The 13,099-nt window shown below is 46.7% G+C and overlaps 1 long non-coding RNA gene across 1 annotated transcript in view; it reads left to right on the forward strand.

Moving 5' to 3' along the window:
• The window catches only part of LOC136304551 (uncharacterized), a 38,674-nt gene extending 29,869 nt beyond the window's left edge, over positions 1-8,805 (forward strand). Inside the window, exon 2 of the long non-coding RNA XR_010724653.1 lies at positions 8,429-8,805. This is a non-coding gene — a long non-coding RNA (uncharacterized lncRNA). The remainder of the gene's footprint in view (positions 1-8,428) is intronic.
• Positions 8,806-13,099: the final 4,294 nt, after the last annotated feature.

The raw sequence follows: 13,099 nt of genomic DNA on the forward strand, positions 1-13,099 counted from the left end.
CTTCATTATTACTAAAGCAGAAGAGTATTCTTGTAGCCCAAGTCGTACAAGTTTTCGCCACATCACGGGTGTACATGGTACCAAGTCTGGGTTCCTAGTGTTTATGACATCTGAGAAGACAATCTCTGCCACTGCCATTTCTCTCAAGCATTGAATCCCTTGTTCTATGGTCTTCCACTGGGTTTGCTGCATATAGAGATCGTCTGCACACAGATATCTTTGTGCCACACTTCCCAGGATGCATTCCCCAAGACTGCAAAGTGTAGCCTCCCTCATCATCTGTTGGTCGATAACCGGATCATGTGACAGGGATCCCAAATGCCTTGCTTCAGGGCCGTCTAGCATTGTAGCCTCGCCTGCAGCATCCCAAAGTCGGACTAACCAACTAATTATAGATTCATCAGGTTGTCAAGTGTAATCCTTTCTTAGGCCACGAAGGTCCTTCAGTGAAAAGGACTCAATAGTGGCTCCTGATCTTATGCCAGCTGGTTGGGCTTCAGATTTTGTGTCAGTTTATTCAGCTTCTGATTGCATATCAGTTGGTTCAGCTTCTGATTGTGTATCAGTTGGTTGGGCTTCTGACTGGGTGTCAGGAGGCATTGAGGGTCCTTCACCTGAAACACTGTCCACTGGTCGATCGGTTTTGTGTGTGTGCTTCTTTGCCGGGGCGATTGCCAGTGTCTTAGACTCACTCTGGTTTAGCTGCAGTCTTAGGCTTATTGTCTGGTATAGCTGCTGACTTAGGCTCACTGTCTGGTTTAGCTGCTGTCTGAGTAGCTAGGGTGTTGGCTGCAGCCTGAGTGACTGGGGTAGCTGCTGATTTATCTCCTTGCCCCCCTGCCTCTATCTGCTGCCCTACAGTATCTAGCAGCATGTGATAAGCATATGCCAGGGCCCAACTTATTGCAATGATCCTCTTCTCCTTGGAATCATCCTGGCAGTTCTCCTCCAGATATTTCCCCACCTCGTCTGGGTTCTAAATTTGTTCATGTTAAAATTCCCAAGCTGGGGGATCAGAAAATTCCTTCAAGGTCTGGCCCATTCTCTTCCATTCTCCACACCACTCAGAATTTTCCACACCTGGGCCTACTTCTGGGTCAGGGGTCTCATCAGCCCCTCTGGACATCTCAGCCCTCATTCTAGAGAAGCTGCAAACCGTATAGAGGAAGCTTACCAGATGAAATAGCAGGAAGGTGGTCTCTTTAACATTCAGGGGACACTGAACATTCCCCAAAAGTGAGGTAACAGACTCAAAAGAGAAGAGGACAGGAAAGGCTGAAAAGCTTCATCCCCTATTCCTCCTCTAACAAACTGGGTGCAATTATTCATAAATCCCCAAAACATGCTGCTGGAACTAGGATGCAGGGTAGGACGAAGAAACTATAAACCAAACATACCTGGCACAAACTCCAGCACCTTTATAAACTTTTTATAAATCATGATCACTGAGCCCAAAAAAATAGCAATCCTAATTCATGCACCTCTAGTGTAAAAGCTATGTGTTAGGGACAACATTGGAGCTATTTCCGGATTAGAAAACAAACCTAGGGACCAGAAAGGTGTTAAAAGCTCAAAGAAGCCTAGGCAATAGAAACACAGAAAGGACTCCATTCCAAGAGACATTAGGAATTCAAGGAGCAACATGGCTACTGACTCCTTTATCCCCACACAAAGTACAACCAAAATGCAATCAATAATCAATACAAGTTTTTTCCACTCTCTTGTGCCATGCAGTTGGGCGCCAATAAAAAATGTATTGTCCTGGTTTATGACAAATTTGGGAGGAAACCTCCCAAATGGGATTCCTCTGGAGAGCAAACCCAAACGGCCCCTCCCCCCAGCCAGTCTGGGAAAAGAACTTCCTCGGAGAAAAGGGGAAAAAACTATTCAACAAACAAAGTGCCCACAAGCATAAAGAATGAACAATATGAAACAATAAAACCTCTCGCCGCCCCGAAGAGAGATGGCAAAAGTGAGAGAAGTCCTTGCCATGGGTGCAGCACAGCTCACTCAGTCTCCCACCAGTCCCAGTCCCTCCAGAAGTCCAGGCCCCGGTGGGCCGCAGGTGCAAGCTCCCTGGTGCTCCTCTGGGTTTTTTCAGTCCAGAGCAGGTTTAAACAGTCCCAAGGAAAAGGGGGGAAAAAAAAAAAACAACAAAAGGCCAAGAAGCTTCTCTGCCTCAGCTAGCTAAACTAACTAGAACCAAAAAAGATCCCTGTCCGTCTGCTTTCCGTGCCTCCAATGAACAACACCGTCCCAAGGAAAAAAAAAAGAAACGCCGAGGAGTGAACGCTGTTTCTCAAAACAAACTGCATGCTGCTTCTTTCCCCATTTCACTCTCAGAACCAGTCCCAAAGGCACAGAACTCAATATACAGCACAAAGAGAACAGAAGATTGGGGATACAAGCATCATAACGTCACCCCAGGACAGAGCTCCACATGGCAGGTCGCAGAAGCTACTGAAGGAGGTGGATCAAGCCAGCTTGCTGAACTCAAAGCCATCACGTTGGCCCTGGACATTGCCGAATGACAGAAATGGCCAAAGCTCTACCTCTACACTGATTCATGGATGGTAGCCAGTGCTCTCTGTGGGTGGCTGGAAAGGTGGAAAAAGGACAACTGGCAGCCCAAAGCAAGACCAATCTGGGCTGCTGAAGAATGGCAAGACATTGCTCTTGCAGAGAAGCTACCTATGAAAATCCATCATGTGGATGCTCATGTGCCCAAGAATCAGGCTAATGAGGAGCATCAAAACATCAAACAGGTGGATCAGGCTGCAAAAATAGAGGTGTCACAGATACATTTGGACTGGCAACACAAGGGAGAGTTTTTTCCAAACATGATGGGCCCATGATGCCTCAGGCCATCATGTTCTGGTCTTCCTCCTGATCCCTGGAGTGGTGGTATCCCAAGTCCCCAAACCCAAATATTATATATGCTTAAATTCAGGTGGGGAATGCTCAGTACCTCCCCCAGGGTGGGGAGTTTCACAATGGAATGATGTATTACTGAGTCATGGGATATTCTGGGAGTTTTTGATGATCTAAGTCACTATGATGCCTTAGGATTTTAGGTTTTATATTTTTAATTATATTTGTAATCCTGAAATTCTTTAGTGTGTAACTAAACTCCATATAGAGTGTTGGCTACTGCTTTCCCATTTTGCTTAAACAAAACAGTTCCTCTCTAGGCCTGGGATTCAAGGACACCCTACTGCCTCAGGCCCCAAGAAATGTAAACAAAAGTGAATTGGAGGGGGCAAGCAAACTTGTGGTAAATTACTTCATTACCTGGAGCTGTAATTGGAAGATTAGCCCCCAGAATGCAAATGGACCAAACTTATAAAAGTATGAAAACCTGTCACCCCTTGTCCATTTTTGGGTGTAGGCCCTGGGGGGCTTTGTCTGCCCGAAATGTACCTGAAGGCCCTTCGATATTTTCATTCCCTTAATTTTGTCTGGCCTCTGTTTTCATGTAGTCCCGATAAGGCATCAAGTACAGCTGCCCATTCTTCTAGTGCCATTTAGTCCATTATGGCCCATAAGTAGTGATGACCCCCTCAGGATGGGTGGGACTGTGCTGATACTTCCTGGAGGGGAGCTATCACATCTGAGTTATTTGTGAAGAAAACGAAATGCTATCCTGCCTCAAAGGGTTTGCCTCTTTTTCCTTATCTAACACCCATCTTGTAGCCTGAGATGTTGGTCTGAAAATGCTCCATCATTTACAGTTCATCAGAACTGACCCACAGACAGTAGTTTGGTTCACACCCACAGTTGTAACTGGCACCCTACTCCTGTAACCAGCAATATAAGACACTAATGTTTTGCAACTGCTGTTCAGTGCGGGAAACAGCATTAGAGCTGTCCCTCCAACATTCCACCCCATCATCTGTAGGCTAGGAGTGGGCAAGATCTTGAGAGGAGACACAACCAGGACAGCTGACCCAAACTGGCCCAAGGGATATTTTGTACTGTATTGTTGTAGTAAGTCAGCCGAGACTCCATTATCTTCATGCAGGGAAAAGGCAATTCTTTATTCACATAACTTATTTTACACAGTTTTCACAGACCTCGTGTGCAACACCTATTGGCTGGTAGTTTTCTTACTACTTCATTTTTTGGTCAGAAGGGGATTTGTGTGTACATGCTAAGATTCAGGTTGTTTACATTTTTCCTTTGTGGGTTCTCATGGAACAGATCTTATTGTTTACATAGATGCACTTATTTTTCAACACAAGAACAGGTTGTTGTGTTAATGAACCTTTCATACCAAGATTATTTTCACATGGGAACTTGCTTAACTACACTTAGAAGAGATGACAGGATAGCTATTAATTTAATAGAGCAGGTCTGATTTTATGAGGCCTTTCTTTTATAATTCTTCTACCTTTCATGACACGGTATGACATCAGCTGAGATATAAAAGCTAAGTACAGGAGGAGGAAGGGGAAGAATTTCTTATTTACAACATTTGCCTTTCGTAGCAACTTCTATGCATTCTGAAACCCTGCTTCCCAGGAAGTGGGCAGGCAGTGCTTGCTGATGGGAACTAGGGGATAGAATTATTTTCTTTTTTCCTTCTTCATGTGCAAACTTTCACTTTTGCTTTAGTAAACTGCTTTATCAAAACGTGCAAGTTGTTTTTCATATTGTTTTCTCCCCACTGTCCAGCTGAGAAGGGGAAGTGATAGAGCAGCTAGGTGGGCATCTGGCATGAAGCCAAAGCAACCCCACCACAGTTCATTTTGCGCCCAACGTGGGCTAAAAAAACGCCAGTTATATATCTTGCATGCCATAGTAATAGTAGTTATTGAGTAGCAAGCTCCTGTGCGGAAGATGGAGTTTGTCAGGTATGCTGCTTATCTCCTTGTTTTGTTGAGTTTGGGAACATGTTAATACAAACAGTGACTCTTGTTTTGCTGTGACACAGATGGCTTTGTTGTGCTGGGGGAGCTATTATCTGGGGACAGTGAGGGAATCCCTCTCCCTCTCCCTGTCTGGGACTGATGTAGATTGTTTCAGAATGCAGGCTGCCGCATTCCTTGTTCATCCTTATGTGAAGCTGTTGAATACTATTAATACTATTAACTAATACTGTTGGCTCACTATGGGGGTTGTGGAATCTGGTGTCATCCTGGTGTAAGACAAAAAAAACTGTAGGTGAGGAGGTATTGAAATGTGCCCTGAAGCGGCTGGTCACTGGATGGCAGTGTGTGTGGAAGGATTTGGGCAGGTTCCTAGAGCGGTTATCACCTCCCATTGCCGGGGACTTTACAGCTGAACAGGCAATGGACCCTGGCAAACTGACGCGTCACCTGATAGAAGGGTGCCTTGCCTGACCCAATGAAACCCAGCAGCTTCTCGCCCTGTACGGGGGCCTGGCCTGTGCCCCTTGAGCCACAGTTCAGTGCTCTCAGAGGAGTGTGGCTGAGGCAGGGACCCAAACTTCATTTGAGGACACAATGGCTGAGATAAAGACCCAAACAACAACAACAACAACTACAGTAATTGCCCCCAATAGTAACGAAGAAAAGGCAGATAAGGAGAGCCAAGGAGCAATCAGCAAGACTTCTTTTAATAGTCCCATATGGTCAGTGCAAATGTCTGATGGAGGGTGGAGGGATAACAGTAGACCATCATGTCCTAAATGAAGTAACGCCCCCACTGAGTGCTGCTCTACCGGACATGTTAGTGCTCCAGTATAAACTGGAGTCGAAGGCAGCCAGGTGGTATGCGGCACTTGGCATTGTCAATGCATTCTTCTCAATTCCTTTGGCAGCAGAGTGCAGGCCACAGTTTGCTTTCATGTGGCAGGTTGTCCAATACACCTGGAATCGACTGCCCCGGGGGTGGAAACGCAGCCCTACCATCTCTCACGGACTGATCCAAAGTGTACTGGAAATGGGTGATGCCCCTGAACATCTACAATACGTTCATGACATCATTGTGTGGGGCAGTAAGGCAGAAGGAGTGTTTGAGAAGGGAAAAAGAATAGTTCAGAATGTTCTGAAAGCTGGGTTTGCCGTAAAGAGAAGCAAGGTCATGGGACCTGCACGGGACATCCAGTTCTTGGGCGTCAAATGGCAGGATGGCTGCCGTCATGTGCCTATGCATGTGCTTAACAAGATAGCAACTGTGTCTTCACCAGCTAAGAAGACGGAAACACAGGCTTTCGTAGGCCGCCTGGGGTTTTGGAGAATGCATATTCCCGGTTATAGTCAGCTTGTGAGGCCCCTCTATCGAGTGACCCAGAAGAAGAACCATTTTGAATGGGGCCTTGAGCAACAACAGGCCTTTGAGCAGATCAAATGGGAAATAGCTTGTGCGGTCGCCTGTTCAGACTGCACCAGCCCTGCAAAATCTACTCTACGCTGCAGCTGGCTCGCATGGTCTCACTTGGAGCTTCTGGCAAAGAACATCAAGAGAAACCCGAGGTTGACCATTAGGGTTTTGGAGCCAGGGTTATTCAGGACCAGAAGGCCCACGACGCTCCAGCTGTAAAAGAAATATTAGCAGCATATGACGGGCTTCGAGCATCCTCAGAAGTTGTCGGGAAAGAAGCGTGTCTCCTCTTGGCACTGCAATTTCCTGTGCTGCACTAGATGCTCAAAGGAAGCATCCCTTCGACACATCATGCAAGCAGTGCTACATGAAATAAGTGGGTAGGTAGCATTGATCACACAACGAGCTCGACTGGGGAAACCCAATTGCCCGAGAATCCATGAAAGCAGGCAGAGATTTCGGAGCATTGATTTGGAAGGTGACCCCTGCTCGAGAAGTACCACCATATAAAGAGTTATCAGAAGGTGAAAGAGGCCATGCTCTCTTTTCTGATGGATCCTGCCTTGTGGTAGGAAACCATCAGAGGTGGAAAGCTGCTGTGTGGAGTCCCACACAACGAATAGTTGAGGCCGCTGAAGGAGAAGAAAAGTGGCCTGTGCTGTGTCTCTATACTGACTCCTGGATGGTGGCTAATGCCCTATGAAGATGGCTACCGCAATGGAAGAAGACCAATTGGGAGTGCAGGGGTAAACCCATCTGGGCTGCTGCGTTGTGGCAGGGCATCACTGCACGGATAGAAAACATGGCTGTCGCTGTTGGACACGAAATGAAGGACACGCACGCAGTCAGTCGTCAGGGCAAAAAGAGGGTTGTTTATTTTCTTACTTTGGTTTATATAGATTTTGGACAATGACCATGGATTGGACAAACGAGGTTGACACCTTTCCAACCACACTGCTCAAACTAGAAGTCCGTCAATTGTCCCTCTTCAAGAGAGGAACGATAAACAAGAAGGACAGTTTACAATAGCATTAATTTTGTTTACATGAAAATCTGTGAGAAACTCCACTACAAAAATGCAAACATCAGAAGGCTGAAAAAGATCAGGACGACACATGGCTCTGAAGGAACGTCACGTAGATGCTTACGTGCCCAAAAGACATGTCACCGAGAAGCATCACAACAACGAACAGCTAGATAAGGCTGCCAAAATTGAAATAGCTCAGGTAGACTTTGACTGGGAGCAGAAGTGTGAACTCTTTACAGCCCGATGGGCCCATGAAACATCAGGACATCTAGGAAAAGATGCAACCTACAGATGAGCTTGTGATCGAGGGGTGGATCTGATCACGGAGGCTTTCACACAGGTCACCCGTGAATGCGAAACACGTGCCACAGTCAAGTGAGCCATGCGAGTAAAGTTTCCTTGGAATAGATGGCCAAAGTGGGTTTTAAATGTGGTGAGGCCTGGCAAATTGACTGTATTGGACCACTGCCATGAACACACCAAGGCAAGAGCTTGCATACTCATCATGGTAGAGGCAACTACTGGTTGGCTGGAAAAATACCCTGTAAGCCATGCTATTCCTCGAATCACCATCTTAGGCCTTGAGAGTCACATTTTGTAGTGACATGGTACCCCAGAAAGAATGGAATCAATGAGACTCATTTATGAAATAACCTCATAAACTCTTAGGCAAAGAAAGATGCACTGAGTGGATATGTGACATCCCTTATCACCCACAAGCCTCTGGAAAGATTGAGAGGTATGATGGACTGCTGATGACTTTGTCAAGAGGGTTAGGCGATTGGGCATGGAAGCATTGGGAAGCAAATTTAGCAGAAGCCACTTGGCTGGTTAACACCAGAGGATCTGCTAACCGCTCTGGTCCTGCCCAAAGAAAACCCCTACATACTGTGGGAAGAGATAAGGTCCCCATACTACACACAAGGAAGTGGCTGGGGAAGTTGGTGTGGATTTCTCCTCCCATGGGAAAAGGCAAACCTGCTAATGGGACTGTCTTTGTTCAAGGGCCTGGGTGTACTTGGTGGGTAATGCAGAAGCATGGGGAGACCCGGTGTGTTCTTCAAGGAGATTTAACCTTGGGTGAAAAATAATCTGTGTGTAACTTGTATGTTGCAGGAAGCAACTTGCCGGAGTGACATGAACCGACGAAGAGACAATTTTGCGAGGAGCAGGGAGAGTGCGGCAATGACCCAGGCAGGGCTGGTGTCGGTGCCGAACGATCGAGTGTGCTGCTTCTCCCGTCCTGAGCACCCATCTTGATGGCATGAAGCCCAAGTCACTGCCCGTTTTTAAACATCTGGAGGGATGGAGGAAGCCCATGAAATGGGAAATAAATATCTATCTGTGAATGGACAGGGGACAGTAGTTAATGAAAATGTATGCATCTATGTCTTAGGCATAAAGATGGTTTAAGCATGGAGTTTAAGCTGTAAGCATTGGTAGGAAGGGATTTCAGTAATGACAAATAAATGCAATGGAATAATTAGAAGATAGATATAGATCTATATATATAATTCTGTGGGATCTGAGTATGATGCAAATGGTATGGAGTAAGGAGTGGAGATTGTACTGGGTGTTTCTGAGATGGAGTTCATTTTCCCGACAGCGGCCCTCACAGTGCCGTGCTTTCCATTGGAAGCTGGGAAGGTGTTGATAACACCCCCAGTGTTTTGGTCACTGCTGAGCAGTGTTGGCACAGAAAGCATCAGTGCTGTCTCTCCAACATTCTGCCCCCATCGATAGGCTGGAGGCGGGCAAGATCCTGGAAGGGGACACAACTATGCCCACTGACCCAAACTGGCCAGAGGGATATTCTGTACCATATGACTTCAGCTCAGATATAAAAGCTAAGTTAAGGAGGAGCAAGGAGGCACATTCGTTATTTACAACGTTTGCCTTTTGGAGAAACCCCTACGCGTGCTGAAGCCCTGCTTCCCAGAAGGTGGCCAAGCAGCACTTGCTGATGGGAACTAGAGGATAGAATTTTTTTTTTTTTTTCTCTTTACTTGTTTGCACGCAAACGTTCTCTTTTCCTTTGGTAAACTGCCTTATCTCACCCTGTTAGTTGTTTTCCATCGTATTTTCTCTTTCTGCTGTCCAGCTGAGAAGGGGGAGTGATAGTGCAGCTCTGTGGGTACTTGGCATCCAGCCAAGGTCAACCCACCACAAATTCTTTTGATGCCATCCAGGTGGGTCAGGAGAAGAGTCAGAGAACACTCGGAGAGATCTGATCTCTGATTAGTTTATTGAGTTCTAGTTGGTAAATTTATGTACGTAGAATCTTTAACAAGTACATATGGGTTTGTGGTAAATAGTAATCTCTTTACTACACCTAATTTTAGTATGGGATACAAAGATTATCACATAAGCTTACTATGCTTGTGAAAAGAAAGTCACTTAGCACCCCACCCCATTGATGTCTGGTGTCAGGTAAAGGGATCTCTCAGCCTCGAGGGGTAACTTTGAGAGGCATCCCTACTTGAGGGGAGATCACTGCCGCGCAGCCAGTTGCTATGGAGGGAGAGCTCAACAGGCCCTGATGGCTGCACATATTGATATCATCAAGTGGTTGACTCCTGTCGTGGCAACAGCTGGTCTGTAGCTGGACAAAATAAATCTGATCATAACAAATCCAATTTGGCTAACCTGACTTGTTCTAGAAACAGGTCCCTAGGTGAACAATGGAACTCAGAGACCTCAGCCAACCCCATCCAAGCCCTGGATGCAGACACATCACTGGCCAGAGATCTGGGCAGTGCAGAGATTCCTAACCAATGGGCTATCCAAGCCTGGGAAATTCAAACCCCCCATAAAAAGAAGCTCTGAACAATAAAACAGGCTGTTTTCTGGTGACCCTCGGTGTGTACTGTGTCGTGTGCCTGTCTCCAACCCACGACCGTCACGTTACAAACTCTTAGTCAGATTTTCTGCTGTGTTCATGCAGTTTTGGCTGCTTATTAGCCCAGCCTCCCGGCAAACCAGTTTGTTGGCTTTGGTGCTGGTTTGTTGCCAATAGCCTCACGCAGTAGGATTTCCTTTAGATAATCCTACTTTTTGATCATCTGCCTGGACCAAAGTTCATATCGTTCAAACAGGAGGAGGAAATCCATCACTCCAGGTTTTCCCTAGCAAGGATCCCGGAGCACTGAGGGCAGTAGTCAAAGGCATATTGGCCCAGGGGTTTTTGTCCTCAGTCCTGACGCTGGTGGGAAATGGCGGGAGGAGGGGGTACTGATAATTCAGATCAGTAATTGGCTGCAGACCTGGTGCTTGCAACAGGGTTTTGGGATCTATGAGCAGGAGAACCTGTTTGTGGATCAGCATCTGCTTGGGAGAGAGGGGCTCCACCTCACTCAGCGAGGCAAAGGTATCCAACCTTGTGCTGACTGACTCAAGTAAATCCCAATATGAAGGACTCTAGATGCTCTTCTATGTTCAGGGTAGAAGGAAGAACCCTCCCCCATCTCCTGAAGTGCCCCTACATAACAGACAGGATGCTCCTGGGTTGGATACCGAAGAGAACGAGTAAAGGACAGGACCCAGGACAAGCCAACCATGCAAAGCTGACCAAACCACCTGCCCGCTGTCCTGGGTTTGCCTTAATTGAATTTTTTGGTAAGGAAGAAAAGAGTCAGCCACGGAAGTGACTTTCCCTGTGAAAAACATTACAGCCACCAGAAGAGCACATGAAGGTATTAGTAATTGGAGATTCCCTACTGAGAAGCACCAAGGCACCCATTTGCCACCCAGATAATGGCTCTAGAGAAGTCACTGCCTACGAGGAGCTTGCGTTTGTGGCGTCACTGAGAGGCTGCCGAGGCTGTTGAACCCTACAGATTATCATCTGCTCCTACTCTTCTCTGTAGCATCTGATGAGGCAACTTAGAACCCTCCCAGGAAAGTAATATGTACGGCATCCCGATTTTAAAAGGATCAGGAGCATGGGTGGTAGTGTCCTGTATCAGTGTCCAGTCTGAAGAAAGGGTCCAGGAAGGAGGGGATGAACTGAGCAGCCGAATGCCTGGCTGCGTAGCTTGTGCCATACGCAAAGTTTTGGCTTCTATGATCATGGGTCTGCATTTAAGAAGCCGGGTCTGTTGGGAGCTGATGGAATTCATGCGACCAAGCAGGGCAGGAGGGTCTTCACCAGCAAACTGGCCAGACTTACAAGGAGGGCTTTAAATGAGACTCAGCGGGGAAAGACGATGGAGTTTTGAGCAATAGAGAAGAGCCAGGGGCTTTTGAGGCATCTGGGACTGAGAGGGGAATACCTGAAAAAGACCGCGAAGCAACCGGGGCTTGATCATCCAAAAAAGTGACACGGCCAACAGAAGTTGCCTCTGTACCAATGCACGCAGTATGCGTAACAAAGAGGAGGAGCTGGAAACCACTGTGCTACCGGAAAGCTAATGATGTAATCACCATGGCAGAAATGTGGTGGACTCAGTTGACTAGAGGTCTGCAGTCAACAGCTATAAACTGGTCAGAAGTAAGGAGAGGCAGAGGTGACCCTCTGTGTAAACCAAAAATAAGAGGGATTTCCTGTACAGAGCTGTCTTTGAAAGGCAGCGATGAACAGGTTGAGAGCTTATGGGTGAAAATTAGAGGCCACGCTGTTGCGTTAAGAGTAAGAAATTTGGCAGAAAATAAAGCCCCTTGCGTTCCAGCTGGTCCTCAGAGATCAGAGGGACTGAGTGGGGTTAGGCTTAATTTCCAATTGCAACCAATTCAGCACTGTGAGTCTGGTTGCGTTCTCTAAGAACCTTTGCAAGCACAGATTCAGGAATAGAGTGGTTTTCTGAAGTTACAGAAATAGAGATTTAGAACTGCCATTGAGAAATGCGCTAGCTGTGATAGAACTCTAATAACATCAGGCTAAGCCATGCAATACTAATAACAGTCGTATGCAGAAGCTTCCCAAGAAGTTGTGCCCCCTTGGGAGGAGGGAGAAGAGAGCAGCCCAGCAATTGTCTCCAAGGTCTTTTGGGAATTCCTCGTAACTAGGTGAAATTTCTACCCTCCTTATATACAGCCCAATCTTCTCCTTACGTATAGCATGATATAAGCAGAGACCTGAGTAATATAATCATATATGTGGTGGCAGTTTTTGGCCGTGGTGTCCTTGAAAGTTACGGTCATATGACTTTGTTCCATGCTGTGCCATTTGTCAGAGACAAAAGAGGACAATCCTCACTGCCACTGAACTCCTCCTTTGGCCAACTCGTCCTTTCTAGACATCATCTATGTGGATCTCCATCCATAAAGATAATGTTGAGCAAACATGGTGAAGGCCACAGAAATTATGCCTTAGGCCTTGGCCGGCTCTGTGGTCATCATCCCACCCAAGTTAACAAAGCAAATTTCGTGGTTGCTGTCTACTATAGGCTGCTGGATCAAGAGGATGAGGTCAGTGTAAGAAATCAGGCAAGCAAGGCAGGAGATGAGCGTGGCTGAGTAACGGCCTTCTCTTCTGCTTGAGCTGAAGCGCAAGGAGGCTATGCATAGGTAGTGGAAGCAGGGACACGCATTCTGGAAGAATCTGAAGATGCTGCCAGGGTCTGTAGGGATGGGATCAGAAAAGCTAAGGCAAAGCTGGAGCTGAATTTGGCAGGGGATGTAAAGAATCATAAGATGGGCTTCCACAGGTGCGTTGGTCAGAAAATAAGACTAAATAATGTGTAACCGCTCTCCTCCCTTGCTGATAAATAAGCCAGGAGGTCTAGTGGCCAGCAACATGGAGAAGGCTGTGGTACCCGGCGAGTCATTTTCCTCTGTTTTCACTGGCAC

This window comes from Chamaea fasciata, unplaced genomic scaffold, assembly GCF_029207755.1.
Source record: "Chamaea fasciata isolate MVZ Bird 193981 ecotype frontalis unplaced genomic scaffold, bChaFas1.0.hap1 SCAF_120, whole genome shotgun sequence".
Lineage (NCBI taxonomy): Eukaryota > Metazoa > Chordata > Aves > Passeriformes > Sylviidae > Chamaea > Chamaea fasciata.